This window comes from Mustela erminea, chromosome 5 (genome assembly GCF_009829155.1).
Source record: "Mustela erminea isolate mMusErm1 chromosome 5, mMusErm1.Pri, whole genome shotgun sequence".
Taxonomy (NCBI): Eukaryota; Metazoa; Chordata; class Mammalia; order Carnivora; family Mustelidae; genus Mustela; species Mustela erminea.
This window is the reverse complement of record NC_045618.1, coordinates 112,350,598-112,367,205: the sequence shown is the minus strand read 5'-3', so window position 1 is coordinate 112,367,205 and position 16,608 is coordinate 112,350,598. Positions and strand designations below refer to the sequence as shown.

Genomic DNA, 16,608 nt, shown 5'->3' with positions numbered 1-16,608 from the left:
TTCTGATAAGAAAACAGTCAATAAACAAATACAAACATGTGTGTGCACACGTATATAATAGTGTCATAAGATGATACAATAAAAAATAGATATTTTAGATTGAGTGATCAGGAAGAGTTTATATGAGGCTGTCAATGAATCTTTGGTAAAGTGTCATGTATAATACTATCACTCAACAAATTCCAGTTTTTAACTTAACAAAACGTATGAAAAGTACCAACTTACTGACTGGCAGACCAGGTGTTTTGTAAAACATCCTCTAGAATCTAGAATTAAACCAATTAAAAATTCTACTTTGGGGGCATATGGCTGGCTCAGTCAGTAGAGCATGTGGCTCTTGATCTCCAGGTCCTGGAGTTCAAACCCCACTTCGGGTGTGGAGCCTGCCTAATTAAAAAATAAATAAATAATAGTAATTCCACTTTCATTTACAATGAGTCAAACTGTCAACTTATTGGTGTGTAAAAGAACCCAATTTGTTTTTAAGCCATCCCCTCCCCATGCAGCACTTTTTTTAAACCCCCAAAATGCAAAGGCACATAATAAACTAAACTATCATGAAAGTACAACTCTCCTAGGATTTTTTTTTAAGATTTTATTTATTTATTTGACAGAGAGAGATCACAAGTAGGCAGAGAGGCAGACAGAGAGAGAGAGAGGGAAGCAGGCTCCCCGCTGAGCAGAGAGCCTAATGTAGGGCTCGATCCCAGGACCCTAGGATCATGACCTGAGCTGAAGGCAGAGGCTTTAACCCACTGAGCCACCCAGGTGCCCCCCTCCTAGGATTTTTAAGAATGTTTCCATATTACAAGTCATTACTACCTGGTGGCACAGTAAATAACATTTTTTAAAATGAGATTTATCTTTTATTCTTCAATGGCCTGTATCAAATTTCCTCAAGTTACTAACTCAGAACCTAAACCACAGTGACATTACTGTTCTAAAAACCTAAGTATCTAAGATAACCATCTGAAGTGGAAGACAGAATGTCTCTTTCCAGAACAGTAACCATATATACAAAGGTTTCTGTGAATGTGAATGTACTTCTAACCTCCACTGTCCAAAAGGAAAGACAAGGAAAAAAATCAGAGCTCTCAAGCATTTGCCCTTCATGGAGTTCCTTTACAGGGTTCTCAACATTTTATAGACCTGGTCCTCTAACTAAGATTAAAGGAGATAGAACTTAGATCTAGCTACATTTGTCTCTAACTTTTCTGCTGCCTTCGTCAGCTACCTCTGATGCCTGATAACATCTAAAACAAGGTGTTTTTTTTTTTAATCTGGAACTTTAAAAAAAAAAAAAAAAAAGGACACTTCTCCCTACTGTTTGGCACGACTGGCTCTATAGCTCAGATTTCTCTATCTTATCCCAAACCAAACTTACCCAGACCAGGGGCTGTGAAAAAGGTTCTCTCATCAACTCTTGCTCTGTGATTATGTTTACATCATAGTGATATCTAGTTATCCTGTAGCCTCATCCTATGACAAAATTTAGAGTTTCTCCTGTACACTGTCTTTGCAATATTAGAGTTCTTTAAACATTTTTCAGCAAAGTGCATAGGCACCTGATTAGTTTCAGGTCAGAAAGGCATACCCAGAATAGGTCATCTTATAGGTAGTCTTCTCCATATAGGGGCTCAAGGTGGTCCCAAGGTATTCCCAGTCTCCAAGGTCCACATTTAAGGTCAGAGACCTAACTCTTAACTCAGTTAATAGTAATAGTTAACATTTATTGAGACATTACTTCATGCCAGGCACTGTGTTAAAGACTTTGCACTTATTATTTATCTACATTTTACAGATGTAGAAATTTAGTATCTAAAATTAACTACCCAAGCACAGCTAGTATCCAAGAATCGGTCCACATCTGCCTTATTACATAGCTTATGATCTCTGGAGAAATTCTAAAACAAACACCTGACTGACCTAAAAGTTAAAAAAAAAAAAAAAAAAATATATATATATATATATATATATATATATAAAGAGTAACAAAAAAAAAGTATATACTTCAGTAGAAAAACCTTTATATTTTGGATTAATTTTTATTTGGAATAAATTTAATCATAAGAACTCAGTCATATTACTATACATATAATACTACTTATCAAAAAAAAAAAGAAAAACATAGGATAACCCCTCATAACTAGAACTTGAATTATCAGAAGACTTCTTTGAAAATGCAGATAATTTTATTAAGTTTCTGTGAAATAATCACTTTTTTTTAATCAATCTTGAAAAGCCTTCTAAAAATTGATATATTCTCCCATCTTAAAACTATAAAGAACTTAAAAAGAAAAAACTATAGGTGTGGCTGGCTGGTTCCATCAGTAGAGCATGTGACTCTCAATCCCAGGATTGTAAGTTTAAGCCCCATGTCAGACAGTAATAGTGACTACTATTAAAAAATAATTGAAAAAAAAAAAAGAACTTAAAAGTGGTTCCTAGTAAAAATAAGCATTATTCAGTAGTATTAGGAGTGGAAGGAAGAGGACAAGGGTTAATAGCTTTAGAACACTGTACTAATAACAGTAATAATAGTGATGATAGAAGTAGTTACAGGAGCAGTAGTGGTAGTATAGTAGTATTTATTAGTATTACGAGTAAATATAATATACCAAGGAAAATATAATTTTGCTTTATTGATCCTGAACCATGCAAAATCTGAGAGTCCTTATTAAGAGTAGTAATTCTAACTTGTACACATATGTAACTAAATGCTATGGAAGATTATAACTTAACCAATTAAGTCTAGGGTTAAAGACCAGGTACTGGAAGGTTAGCTTTAAAAGTATCTCTGCTATCAACTCAACTGTCATCTCCATCCAGCACCATTCTCCAACTCTCTCATTCTCCACTCAGAATATCGTCACTCCCTCCCTACTCTCACAAAAAGCACATTTTTTAAGAGCACAATTCCCCACTTGTCACAGTTACAGAGATTTCTGTCTTTCCTCTGGACTTTTGCCTCTTAAGACTTAATTCATGTCATATGTTGTGGCTGCCTCAGCCATTCAGCACAGTATCTGAATCAAAAGTTTAAAATAGAGCAACTGATTCTACTTAAAAAAACATTTAATCATCTAACAATGAAAATTTACTAAAGGCAGCTTAGAAGCTACTGTATTTTGTGTATAAAGAATTAAGGTATACAGAAATTCAAGACAAATAATGTATTCTGGACCACAGTCCTATCTGATTTGAGTGAGGTCTTAAGATATCAGTATTTTCAGGAAGGAATTTCCACTATTAAATCTACTTTCAAAGCCACCCATTTACTAAAGAGTCTGAGTATCCCCTCCTCTGTAAACCTTCTCATTACCTTCTAGGCACAATTTATTATTCCTCCCTGTGTACTACTACTGAATTTTACAAATATGCCAATTATATTTACCACACTAAGCAAACCAGGACTAAATTTCACACAACTCAACACATTTCACACATTATAGACTAATAGCCTTAAACTACCTTTAGGACACCAAATTCAGTCTCTTAGACATCATCTTATTAATGATCGTGGTTACTGCATGAAGCTCTGGTAGCTCACAAGTAGTGGAAGCCAAGGAGTGGAAGAAGTATGAAGCCAGGCCTTCCTGAAGTTGAGGTAAACATTTGTTATTATCCTGGCCTACGGTGGAAAAAAAATTAATTCTTCCTACCTCATTTCCCAGTCCTTCTACAGACAAAGCCTTGGCCACATATACATAAAAGTTGGGACAGCTAAGGACTAAGGAGTAACTGAAGCTGTCACTCTAAAGTCCTGCAGAATAGGTGTCCTCTTGTCTGGCCTACTCCTTCCCAGGCCTATCTCCAATAGTCCATGATTCTCCCTTGGGACAGTGCAGAGCTATAGGTATTGCTGGGTTGCAAAAAGATACCCCAGATAATCAAATATATGAATGGGAGACATGCTTTAAGTACCCAGCTCATACTGTCACAGCAGGGTGAGAGGGATCATTTTCCCCCAGCTTCATATAGCTACCATCCCGGAACAGAGCTCAAATCCCAGAGGCTGCACCTCTCTCTACAAGGAGTTTGGGCCAAGATTCATTTGCTTAGCTCAGGCACAGCAAGCAATCCCACTCAGACACGTTTGATGCTGTACACCAAATAGGATTCCTAGTCCCAAGAGAGACAACATGCACAGGAAAAAGAATTAGACGTTTTTGGTTTTGTTTTTGTTTTATGTAGGCTCGTTCCACCCTGGGCTTAAACTCAAGACCCTGAGATCAAGACCTGAGCTGAGACCAAGAGCTGGATACTTAAATAACTGAGCCACCCAGCCAACCAACTAAATTCACCCTAGAATTAGATGTTTTATAATGACACACTTTGGCCTCATGGAGTAACTCCCCATAGAAATACCCAAACACCTCCTAACTCTCTGCCATGTGAATATTTATTTTCAAACACATTTTGGGAAACATATTATTATATAGGAAATTAGGGGACTTCCTATATGGCAACTACTGACATACATTTCCAGCTCACCTACAAAATTATCAGCTTTCTAGAGCCAGGGTCTTAATCATTTTGTGTCCAAAATTACAGCAGTTGTTCATTAAATTTGTTGGAGAAAGGGCAAGAAATCAAGACGAGGAGAAAAAAGGAGTAAGGACAGAAAAGACATATGATGAACATCCTTGTATACATCACTTTAAATGCCAACCAATACAGATATTCCTAAGTGAGATATATATATATATATATTTAAATCCTATCTTCCCTGAAAAAATTGCAAAGAATAAGAACAAATTCCAATTATGGAATTTTACTGCTTTTAAATGAAATGAACTCAACAATTCTGCATGTTCTTTACCTTCCCTTGGGTTCACCTATGTCTCAGTAGAAACATGATTTTTTTTTTTTTTTAATCATGGTAAAAATACCTTGAAGATGACAAGAGTAAAAAAAAGCTAAATACTTTATCAAATGTCAACTTAGAAAGTCAGAAGAGAATATGCAGTATAGAAGGTCCTAGACAATCTTTTGATAGCTTTTATGGGTGAGGAAGTAGGTTCAGGATCATCAGACTAACTAACTGTTTCTAGAAGTTTCTATCACTACTGACTTTCCACTCAAAAGGCTAAACCCAGTTCAGGCCTAAACACAAGTGACAGGAGAAGAAAAGTCAGAAGAACGCAGAGAAATCTAATAAGGAATCCTAACAAAGACATCAAATTAAACCCACAAATATAAAGCCAGTGAGGAAAACTTCAATTTTTAAGTACAACATAAAATATTAAATTACTTAACTACAGATTACTTACAACCTAAGTATGAGAGTCCAGAATACCAAGTCTGACACATCTTGACATTTTTATCACCTAGTTAAAAAATTTCAATTTTTAGAAGAGAACAATGGGAATCACTATGGCAATTTAAGCCCTAAAGAACTGTTTTCTAATCGTGTAAGAAAACAAAGATCTTCAAGATGCAATAGAAGTTAATTAGCACTGGGGGAGAAAACATAAAATATTCCTTAAAAGAAAGAGAGACTGAAACTTGTGAAAATCCAGGCGAGGAAATGGCACAAACATCCAAAAGCTAAATCAGAGTATGCCTGGCTGACTCAGTCATTAGAGCATTCAACTCTTGATCTCAAGATGGTAAGTTCAAGCCTCGCACTGGGCACAGAGTCTACCTAATTAAAAAAAAATAAATAAATAAATAAAATAAAATTAAAAAAAATTTTAAGCTAAATCAAAAGAAATGGAAAAGCTAAATGCATACACAGTTCATCACAGTGATAACAGAATAAACTGTCAGTCTGACCAACCTAACAGTATGTCACTCTATGAAAAAATATACTATTAAAAACAAAATAATACAGAATGAGAAAACACACTAACTACAAAAAGCACAAATTTAAAAAGAAATTATTATCAAAGCTATGTTTAAAAAATCTATATATGAAAAAGAACTAAAAGAACCATATACTCACACATGGTAGCTATTGTCATGTTAAACTATGGGATAAAGGATGATTCTCTTATTTTAATAAAACAGTTGTCTGAATTACCTGTAACATAGTGATTTTTTTAATGTAATGTTTTTTTAAAAGAAAATAAACATTTAACATACAATATACACCAATTTCTCTTTTCATACTTCCACCAAGATATTGAAGCACTGAAGTCAAGATATCTAAGCACTAAATTCATGATGTACATTAAGGTTTGTTGTTTTTTTACCACATCACAGAAAATGTAAGGATTAACACTATTACTCTATTCTCTACTCATAAAAATAATTAGTGAACAATGTACCAATTAAATTAAGACATCCAGTCTGAATGAGCCATCCAATTAATTTCATAAATCCAAAGTATCAGCACAAGCTTTTTGTTTTGTTGCTTTCTTGTTTTTGTAATTTTTTTTAAGATTTTATTTATTTGACAGAGAGAGGGAGACAGAGACAGAAAGCACAAGCAGGGGGGAGCACAGCAGAGGGAGAGGGAGAAAGAGGCCCCCTGCTGAGCAGGGAACCAGATGTGGCACTCCATCGCAGGACTCTGAGATCATGACCTGAGCTGAAGGCTGGTGCTTAACCAACTGAGCCACCCAGGAGCCCCAGCACAATGTTTTAATAACCATTCCCAAAATCATCAGTATAGTTACCATAAGTGCAAATTAGTGAAACTTGACAAGATCCTGCACCCAAAAAGTCTGTAAAAATATTTTTTGTATGGTTCAAAAGTATAAAAATGAAACTCTGACTATTTAACATAGGAAACAAAGGAAAGGTTGCCAGTGTCCCCAAACTACACTTGCAAACAGAAGAATAGTAACTGGGCTAAGAATGAGTCATTTCACCAATAACAAGAGTCAGTCCTAAGATCAATTTCCCTCTGAAAAAGTTCTATACTCATTCCTGCAAATTAGAATACATTACCTCAAACTGTGCAAACGTAATGCCAGAAGGAAATCAAATTCCAAAATACTGTCAAATCAGACAAAGGATATCATATCAAGTCACCATTACAAAATTGCCAAAAAGAGTCAAAAATTAATCTTCAATCATATCCAACATGTAAAGAGTTTATAATTCATCACTCCTGTTCTCATGAAAGAAAGAAAGAAAGAAAGAAAGAAAGAAAGAAAGAAAGAAAGAAAGAAAGAAAGAAAGAAAGACTGACTTTGCGGGGGTGGGGGAGTTGAAAATCAACAATTCTTCTTAGATCCATCAGAGAATTGAACTCAGAGGGCAAACTGTTACCCTGAAAACCAGAGACACAGACAGGCAGATACAGAAAATCACAGTGTGGGAGCTGCAGAAGCCTAGGAACATAATAAGGCCTTAGCTGGAGCCAGGATCAATAGGAATACTTTAACAATAATTGACAATTTGATGGAGGCTCTGTGTCAACTAGCTTGGAGTGAAAAATGGAGAGGAAATCCAGTCTTTGAAAGGTCCCCATGCATTCCTGACTTTTTACCTCCAAGAACCCTATCAGGTTCTCACTGGGAGAGTCTGAGAAAAAAAATCTTATTTCCAGAAGGGGGAGGGGAAAAGTAACCATCTTGAAATATGCCCAGAACTCTCTGTTATTCTTTAAAAGGACTGTCTGGAAACAAACAAACAAACAAAAACTATTTAATAAAGCTTAAGAAACTAGAATTTTATAGAGTCTAACCAACCAAGGTTTTATAGAATCTAACCAACCTGGGGAAAAGTAAATATCCAATTCCAACCTCTCCATCCTTCAAGATGGGGTAAGAGATAACCAAAGCAGGCTCACTAAAACACTGGGACCAAATATACCACATCACATCATTCTAATAAAATAACTATGGGGCACAAGGGTGCCTCAGTCAGTTAAGCAACCACTTCTTGATTGTAGGGCCAACCTGGCCTAGTCGGTTAAGCAGCTGCCTTGGTTCAGGTCATGGTCTCAGGATCCTAGGATAGAGCCCGAATTAGGCTGCCTGCTCAGTAGGGAATCTGTTTCTCCCTCTTCTTCTCCCTCTGCCCCTCCCCCATTCATGCTCTCTCTCTCAAATATATATATATAAGTGTGTGTGTGTGTGTATAAATGTATATATGTATATGTATACATATGCATGTATGTATGTAAAAGAACTGCAAGCCTCAGACTCTCTTAAAGGATTCTCTACAAAACCCAAAACCAACAGGGCAGACAAAACACTACTAATTTTAGCCTCTGACACCACTGCTATGGAATATAGTAAACAGCCTAACTCTTGATCAGATATACATAAAACCTCACTCTAAAGGCCTAATCATTTCAGTTTGTTTTACCTAATATAATGTGTCTGGCTACTGACAAAAAATTACAAAGTATTGTAAAGGCAAAAACTATGATCTGAAGACACAAAGCAAGCCTCAAAACCAAACTCAGGTATAACAAAGGTTTTAGAATTATCACTGAGTTTAAAAATAGCTATGATAAATACACTAAGGGCACTAATGGAAAAAGCAAACAACATGAAAGAACAGATGGGTATTGTTAGCACAGTTATGAGTAAGAAAAAAAATCAAAAGGAAATGCAACAAATCAACAACAATGTAACAGAAAAAATGTCTTTGATGATAAACAATAAACCAGATTCATGAAGCTCAGAACATACTACACAGGATAAATACTATAATATGTACACCTAGGCATATCATAGTAAAACTGCAGCAAAACAGGTAAGAAAATCTGGACAGAATCCAGAAGAAAAAAGCTTACCTAGAAAGGAGAAAAATAAGAATTCTGTCAAACTTTCTCTTCAGAACCATGCAAGCAAAATGAGCAGAGTGAAAAATTTAAAGTGTTAAAAGAAAACCTGCCAATCCAGAATTCTGTACCTATCACAATTATCCTTCAAAAGTGAAAAGGAAATACAGGCTTTATCTGACAAATAAAAATTGAGGGAACTGAAGGCCTCCTCACCTTCCTTGCAAGAAATGTTTAAAAATTCTTCAGGGATGCTGGGTGGCTCAGTCAGTTAAGTGTCTGCTTTTGACTCATATCATGATCCCAGGGTCATGGGATCAAGTCTGTATTGGTGTCCCTACATTGGCTGACAGTCTCTGTCATCTGCATCTCCCTCTCTGTCTACCCTGCCCCGTCCCCGCTCTTGTACTCTCTCTCTCTCAAATAAATACTTAAAAAATAAATAAAAAATAAAAATAAAAAGTTTTTCAGAGGGAAGGAAAATTATAAAGCATTGTAATTTTGTACAAATTACAAAATGTCAGAAAATGTGGATTACATTAAAAAAATGAAAAGCATTAGAGAAGCAATGAAGATAAAATTAAATCTTATTTTTTATTCTTGATCTAACAAATAGCAACTTGTTAAAAATAACAATAGCATAATATATTCAGTGATCACAGCTTATAGATAAATGAAATGAATGACAGCAATGTTATAAGAGATAGGAGAAAGGAATGGGGAATAATCTATGATAAGGTACCTGCACTACCCATGAAGTGGTATATTATTATTTGAAAGTGAACAAAGATTAGTTGTAAATGTGTAATTACAAACTCCAGGGCAACCACTAAAAAATTTTACAGTAAGTATAATGATATATAAGATATGATAAAAAAATAAAATCATATGAAATGTTCAAATGAAACAAGAGAAAGCAGAAACAGAGTAGAAGACCAAAAAAAAAGAAAGAAAGAAACAGCAAGGGCATGGAATAGAAGGCAGTTTAAAAATATGGTAGATATTAATCCAAGTATACAAATAATTACTTTAAACATCAATGGTCTAAACACATCAACTAAAAGACAGAGACTGTCAGCCAATGATAAGGGATGGGCATTACCCAATGTCAAAGGGTTAATTCACCAAGAAGATATAACTTCCTTTATATGTATGCACCTAGCAACTGTAAATCAAAATAAATGATGTAAAAACTAGTAAACTGCAAAGAGAAACACATGAATTCACTTATATTTGGAGACTTTAACACCCCTCTAGTCAGTAATTGACAGAACCAGTACACATAAAATCAGTAAGAATATTGTAAAACTGAATAGCATCATCAATCAACTGGATCTAATTGACACCTACAGACTCTTTTATTCCACAATAGCAGTATACACATTCTTCTCAAGCTCAAAGAGAGCATTTTTCAAGATAGACTATATTCTGGGCCAGAAAACACACCTTAATCATACAAAGTATGCTTTCAGACTACAATGGAATTAAACTAAAAATTAGTAACAAAAAGATAGTTAGAAAATACCCAAATATTTGGAAATTAAATAACACACAATACTAGTATGAGTCAAAAAGAAAGTCTCAAGAAATTAATACTTTAAGTAAAAATGAAAATAAAACAAAAGTATTTGTGGAATGCAGTAAACATACTATTGTATTTTTTCTTCCTGAGAAAATTTTTATAGCACTGGAGTTATATATTAAAATAATAGAAGGAGTTAAAATCAATCACTCAAGCTTCTGCCATAGGAAATTGAGAAAGAAGGGCAAATAAAATCCAAAATAAGCACAAGAAAAGAAATAATAAAAATTGGAAGCAGAAATCAATGGAACTGAAAATATGTAAATAAAAGAGAAGACAACAAAAGTAAAAGCTGTTTTTTTTTCAAAGACCAATAAAATGGATAAACCCCTTGTCAGGAAAAAAGAAGAGAAGAAACAGATTAGTAATATCAGAAATATCAGAAAGGGCCCATCACTAGTGATCCTACTCACATTAAAAGGCTAATAAAGCAATATTATAAATAATTCAAGGCCCATACATTTGACAACTTAGATGAAATGAACAATTCTTTTAAAGACAATCTACCAAAGCTCACACAAGGAAGACACAGATCACACAAATAACCCTATACTAATCTAAGAAATTAAATAAATAATTAGCAATGTTCCAAAGCAGAAAGCTCCATACCCAGATATTTTCTCTGATGAATTCTACCAAACACTTAAGAAACAGGAAATACAAAAAAAAAAAAAAAAAAAGAAAAAAAAAGAAAGAAACAGGAAATACCATTTCTCTGCAGTCTGTTAAAGAAAGAAGAGGGAGCACTTTCTAATTTGTTCTATGAATCCAGCATTACTCTAATACTAAACCCAAACAACATTACAAGAAAGGAAAACTACAAATATCTCTCATGGACAGAGATGCAAAAAATCCTCAAAAAATATCAGCAAGTCAAATTATACAGCACAACCAAATAAGATTTATTCTAAATATATAAATCAAGTTCAGCATTTGAAAATCAGTTTTTTAATGTAATCCATCACACATCAACACACTGTACAAGAAAAGTCATGTGATATCGATACCTGCAGAGAAAGAATTTGATAAAATTCAACACCCATTTATGATAAAAACTCAGCAAAGAGAAGTACAAGGGAAATCCCTCAGGCTAATAAAATCTACAAAAACCCCACAGCAAATACCATTCTTAATAGTTAAAAACTAGATACTTTCCCTCTAAGATTTTCCCTCTCACCATTCCTATTCATATCATATTGGACACCCTAGGTAATGCAGTAAAACAAGAAAGGATATAAATTATATAAAGTAGGAAGGAAAAAATACAACTGTCTCTGTTCACAGACAGTATGATCTACATAAAAAATCTCAAAGAACTGTAAGGGAAAAAATACCTGGTAGTAATAAGCAATTATAGCAAGACTATAGGATATAAGGGAACTCTGTACTTCCTGTTGCATTTTCTCTACAGGTAAAACTACTCCAAAAAATAAAATCTATTTAAAAAAAAGGGGGGGGGATGCCTGGGTGGCTCAGTTGGGTAAGCACCTGCCTTTAGCTCAGGTCATGATCCCAGGGTCCTGGGATCAAGTCCTCCACTGGGCTCCTTGCTCGGTGGGGAGCCTGCTTCTCCCTCTGCCTGCTGCTCCCCCTACTTGTGCTCTCTCTCTGACAAATCAATCAATCAAAAAACCTTCAACTAAACAACCAGCACAACAGTCCATTAATTCAGAATAGGTATTTAAGAAGAGGGGAAAAAAATGTGTTTAACATGATCATGATTTTCCTTCTTTCCCTTTTTTTTTTTTTTTTCCTATGAAGCTAAAGAAGTAGCTGGTTGGGGGCTGGGGGAGGAGAATCCTCTAATTTCTCAAGCATATGTGAATCCAACAAAATAAACACTACACAGAAAGTGAAGATTCCAAACCATAAAATAAATCAAACATATCCATACTCTACTTTCTACTCTTTGCCAATTCAAAATTCTCTGAAACTAGAAAATATTTCTTACAAGAAGAAGAAACTTTATCTTGCTAAATATTAGCAGACCAACTTCAAGGTCTAAAATGAGGAGGAAAATCCAAGTAAGTTTAATAAAAACGTGAATCATCAATGACCATATCCACCCACACCTCTCAAAAAAAGCCTTCCAGGATTCATCAGAATGGCCCACAAGTCAAAAAAAAATCTTGTGTTTTGTTTTTATTTTTTAAGACTTTATTTATTTGAGAGAGCAAGTAAGAGAGGGCATGAGAGGATGGAAGGTCAAAGGGAGAAGCAGACTCCCTGTGGAGCTGGGAGCCCAATGCAGGGCTTGACCCCAGGACTCTGGGATCATGGCCTGAGCTGAAGGCAGTTGCTTAACTGACTGAGCCACCCAGGCGCCCAAAATCTTGGCGTTTTAAAGGTCAAGTTATTTTCACTGATGTGGACAGCACATTAAAAAAACATTCTCCTACTCTTTTCATTGAAGGATGGGAATGTGAACAGAAAATTTGATACAGAAGGTATGTATTTTTATTACCATAATTATAGCATCTATACTTTATTAGTTTTTAATTATGATCATTTTAACATATTTTTTCAAGGATTGATTTATTTAAGAGAGAGAGCATGCGCTTGTATGTAAGCAGGGGAGAGGGGCAGAGAGAAAGGAAGAGAATCTCAAGCAGACTCTGCATGAAGCATGGAGCCCAATAGCAGGTGGCATGTCTGCCTCCATTTCAAGATCCTGAATTCATGACCTGGGCTGAAATCAAGAATTAGATGCTTAACAAACTGAACCACTGAGGAACCCCCTTTTTAACGTATTTTATTTCAAGTATTGCTATGTATTATTGCAAATTTTATATTCTAATATTCTTCTAAAACTAAGAAAAAAAAGAAAAGAAGAGAGAAAAAAAAAAAAAAAGAAATCACCATTGTTGCAGTTTCTGGTGATCATCTCTGAATAACCCAAATAACCAACCCTGAAAACAGGGTCCTGGGAAAATTTTTCTGTAATTAAAGAGCTATATGCTGGAGGATCCTTAAATTCAAGTGTTGAGAGATTTCCAGGGTTTCACAAAAGATGCGTCTGAAATTCTACCATATGGGATGAATCAAAAATCAATTTTCTTCTACTTCAGTCACTTTTAATGCAAATCCAAAGATGTTGGTTCAACCTGTATTTATACTTACCACCAATACATAGACATTATTAATTTGTACCTTGAAAAGAACAGCACAGACACAACCACACATGGTTTTAGTATTACCAAAAAATTTCCTCATAAGTATCCACAAAATGTTAATGAAGTAACTATCATGTATTTTCAACATTCAGAGACAGAATTCAAACAACACTGCAGTGAGCTATTTAAAATGTTAAAAAATCTAATGGAAGAAGAATCACTTACACCTAGAACTCTTGGACCAGGCTCCACCTCATTAGTCTATTACCATTCTCTAGGAGAAATGTTTCTCAGATCCCTTGACTGCAGGAATATTATGATAGAGCAATGTGTGCAATGAAGGGAGATCTACCCTCTCATGTTCACTTGAAAAAAGATTATTTCATTTTCTGAACTCAGCTGAGAGAGTGCAGCAACGATACATTTTTCTAACTTCAAGTGAATTAACTGACCTCAAAAATGTCTCTATTCCAAATATATTATTCAAATTGAAAAACAAAATATGGTTAAGTCAGAGAGATCAGGACTAACTTCATGTTTACATACTATTTTCATGAGTGGTCTTCACCCAAGTAAGCAAAACATAAACAAGGCCACATTCACAAGTCAGAATTTATCATATAAGCATTTAAATCATTCTCTACTTCCTTTTTAAATTTTGTCACTCTATCAAAACTACTGTCAGCATGGTATACAGCAGAAACTCAACAATTAACAAATTTCAGAATCCGAGACCTACAAAGGCCCATACAGATCATTTGGTCCATTCCTCTTTTCTTCCAGACCTCCCCATTATACCCATTGAGAAACTAAAAGCTGGAGAAGACAGTAACTTTCTCAAGGTATTTAATAGCAGGGCACAAATTAGAACCAAGGCAACTTGATTTCCATACTGGTATTCTTTCCACTACATCATCCTTTTGTCAAGAACTCTGAAGAGTCTGAGATTTTATCCTACGTGCATGCTAAGCAATCAGCCTGCCACAGTGTTCTGGATACTGAGAAACAAAATCATCTAGCCACACTAGATACTGATGACTGAAACCACATGCTCCCTTGCATCCTTGTACTTGGGGAATAGTGTCCCCCCAAAAGTCATTCATTGTCAACGTGACCTTATTTGGAAATAGGGTCTTTGCAGATATAATCAAGGTAACATGAATAGTGGATTAAGGTGGGCCCTAATCCAGTGACTGGAGTCCTTATAGGAAGAGGGAAATTTGGGTTACAGATACAGAGGGAAGACCACCTTGTGAAGATAGAGGTAGAGATTAGAGTTACGCTGCCAGGAAACAAAAAACACTAACGACTGCTTGTAAACACCAAAAGTTGGAAGAGAAAAGAGCCTATTGTTTTAAGCCATAAGGATGTGGCAATTTATTACAGCAGCCCTAAGAAGCTAATATATCTATATGCAAATCTTCTGGTATATATTAACGAGACTTTATTAGTCCAGCATTCTCATTAGCATAACTCTACTATTCCAGGAGACTCTTGCATGAATATAACTTGATTGTTCATTTCAGAAGCTTCAGGAAAAACCCATCATCTCTTCAACAAGAAGCATCAACAATTTTTAAATCCTTGCTTTGCTGTTTTTACCAATTCTAAACTATTAGGGTATTCAATCCCAATCAAGCCCAATCACCACCACTTAAGACTCAAACCAAACTTCAAATTCTCAAATTTTGACCTTGGCTTTGCCCCACTAAGATATCACCAAAGCCTTCTGAAGATGGTATTCTCCTTCACAGCAATAAACTCAGTTTTATTTTACCAATAAGTTGTGTTAGTGGTATTTGGTAACTCAGCATCAGATAATCCTGGCAGAAGATATGACACTACTGGTTCAGAGACAAAGAACAGCTTACTACTCAAAACAACAGCAGGAGCCAGAGTATCATCATTTGTTCTGGTTCCCAGAGCCCTAATCCTTAAAAGGCAACACAAGGTGAGCCAGTGATGCCCGCACACAGAGTACGTTTGTACAGGAAAAGAAAGATGAGCTTATGAAACCCAAATCTTTCAAGGGGTTTATAAGCTAATGTGCCCTATCTTTTCCCCAAAGGGATTACCTTTATTATCCTGGACAGCAAAGAAATCTGTAACCTGTTTTCCTTAGGAAAACACTATTTCTATCTTTCTAGGATGTTTGGTATACAAATTTCCTTGAAAAGACAGTCCCCAACAAAAAGCTATCAATGCTTCCGCTCAGAATATGGACAGAAACACAAAAGAGTCATGCAGAATTTTCTCCAAATAGCTGTCTCCTTTGTTCTAAAGGGCTAGAAATTCTTAGGAAATCAGAATGAAATTAGTATAATATAATGAATAGAAGATGTTACAGGAGAAAAAAAAATTAGAGCAAAGAGGTGTACTTTAGTATAACTAAAACCACTTCAACTGAGTCACAATCTCTTAATATGCCCATACATCAAATATCTAAAATTAAATACTTAAATGCTATTTTATTTTAAAAGGTTCCATTTCTAAAACAGTATCTTGAATAAGTTTTGTTCTGTTTTTGTGTGTATATGTGTGTTTTGTTTTTTTTTGTTTGTTTGGCTAATTTTCTAGGCCTGGTAGTGCTCATAAGAAAAAGGAAACTGGTAGTTCTGAACATGAATATCACTAGTCATCAGAGAAATGCAAATCAAAACCACAGTGAGATATATCACCTTATAGCAGTCAGAATGGCTAGAATAAAAAAACTGAGAAATAACAGGTATTGGTGAGGATATGGAGAAAATGGAACCTTGTACACTGTTGGTGGTTTTGTAAACTGGTACAGCCACTATGGAAAACAAAATGGAAGATTCTCAAAAAATTAAAAATACAGATATCATACCACATTTTATTTTATCTGTAGATACTATTCAAGTCATACAATTTATCTAAAATATTCAGAAACAGAACAGTTCAAAGTCGCAGTGACTCTTAATCTCCAGGCTGAGAGCTGGAATCTAAAGCAACATTCTGATTCAGAGCACAATACTTTGCTCAAGATCTTTTTATTTCTATAGCACACAATGAACCAGATAATTCTTGTAAATAATCAGTAGCCTTTTTGAGATCACTACATAGCTAATTTTTTATATTACTAATTTCCCCAAGGCAGAAGGACAATTTCCATCACTTTCAATCCAAATATTCATTCAAGAAAGTTTAAATTGACGTTTTATGCCTGACATTTGCCATCTTCGAGAGTTAAGTATGATTTTTAATAT

The 16,608-nt window shown here is 35.0% G+C and overlaps 1 protein-coding gene across 6 annotated transcripts in view; it reads right to left on the bottom strand.

Moving 5' to 3' along the window:
- The window catches only part of FUT8 (fucosyltransferase 8), a 303,528-nt gene that overhangs the window by 235,554 nt on the left and 51,366 nt on the right, over positions 1-16,608 (bottom strand). The gene's annotated exons all lie outside the window — the stretch shown is intronic.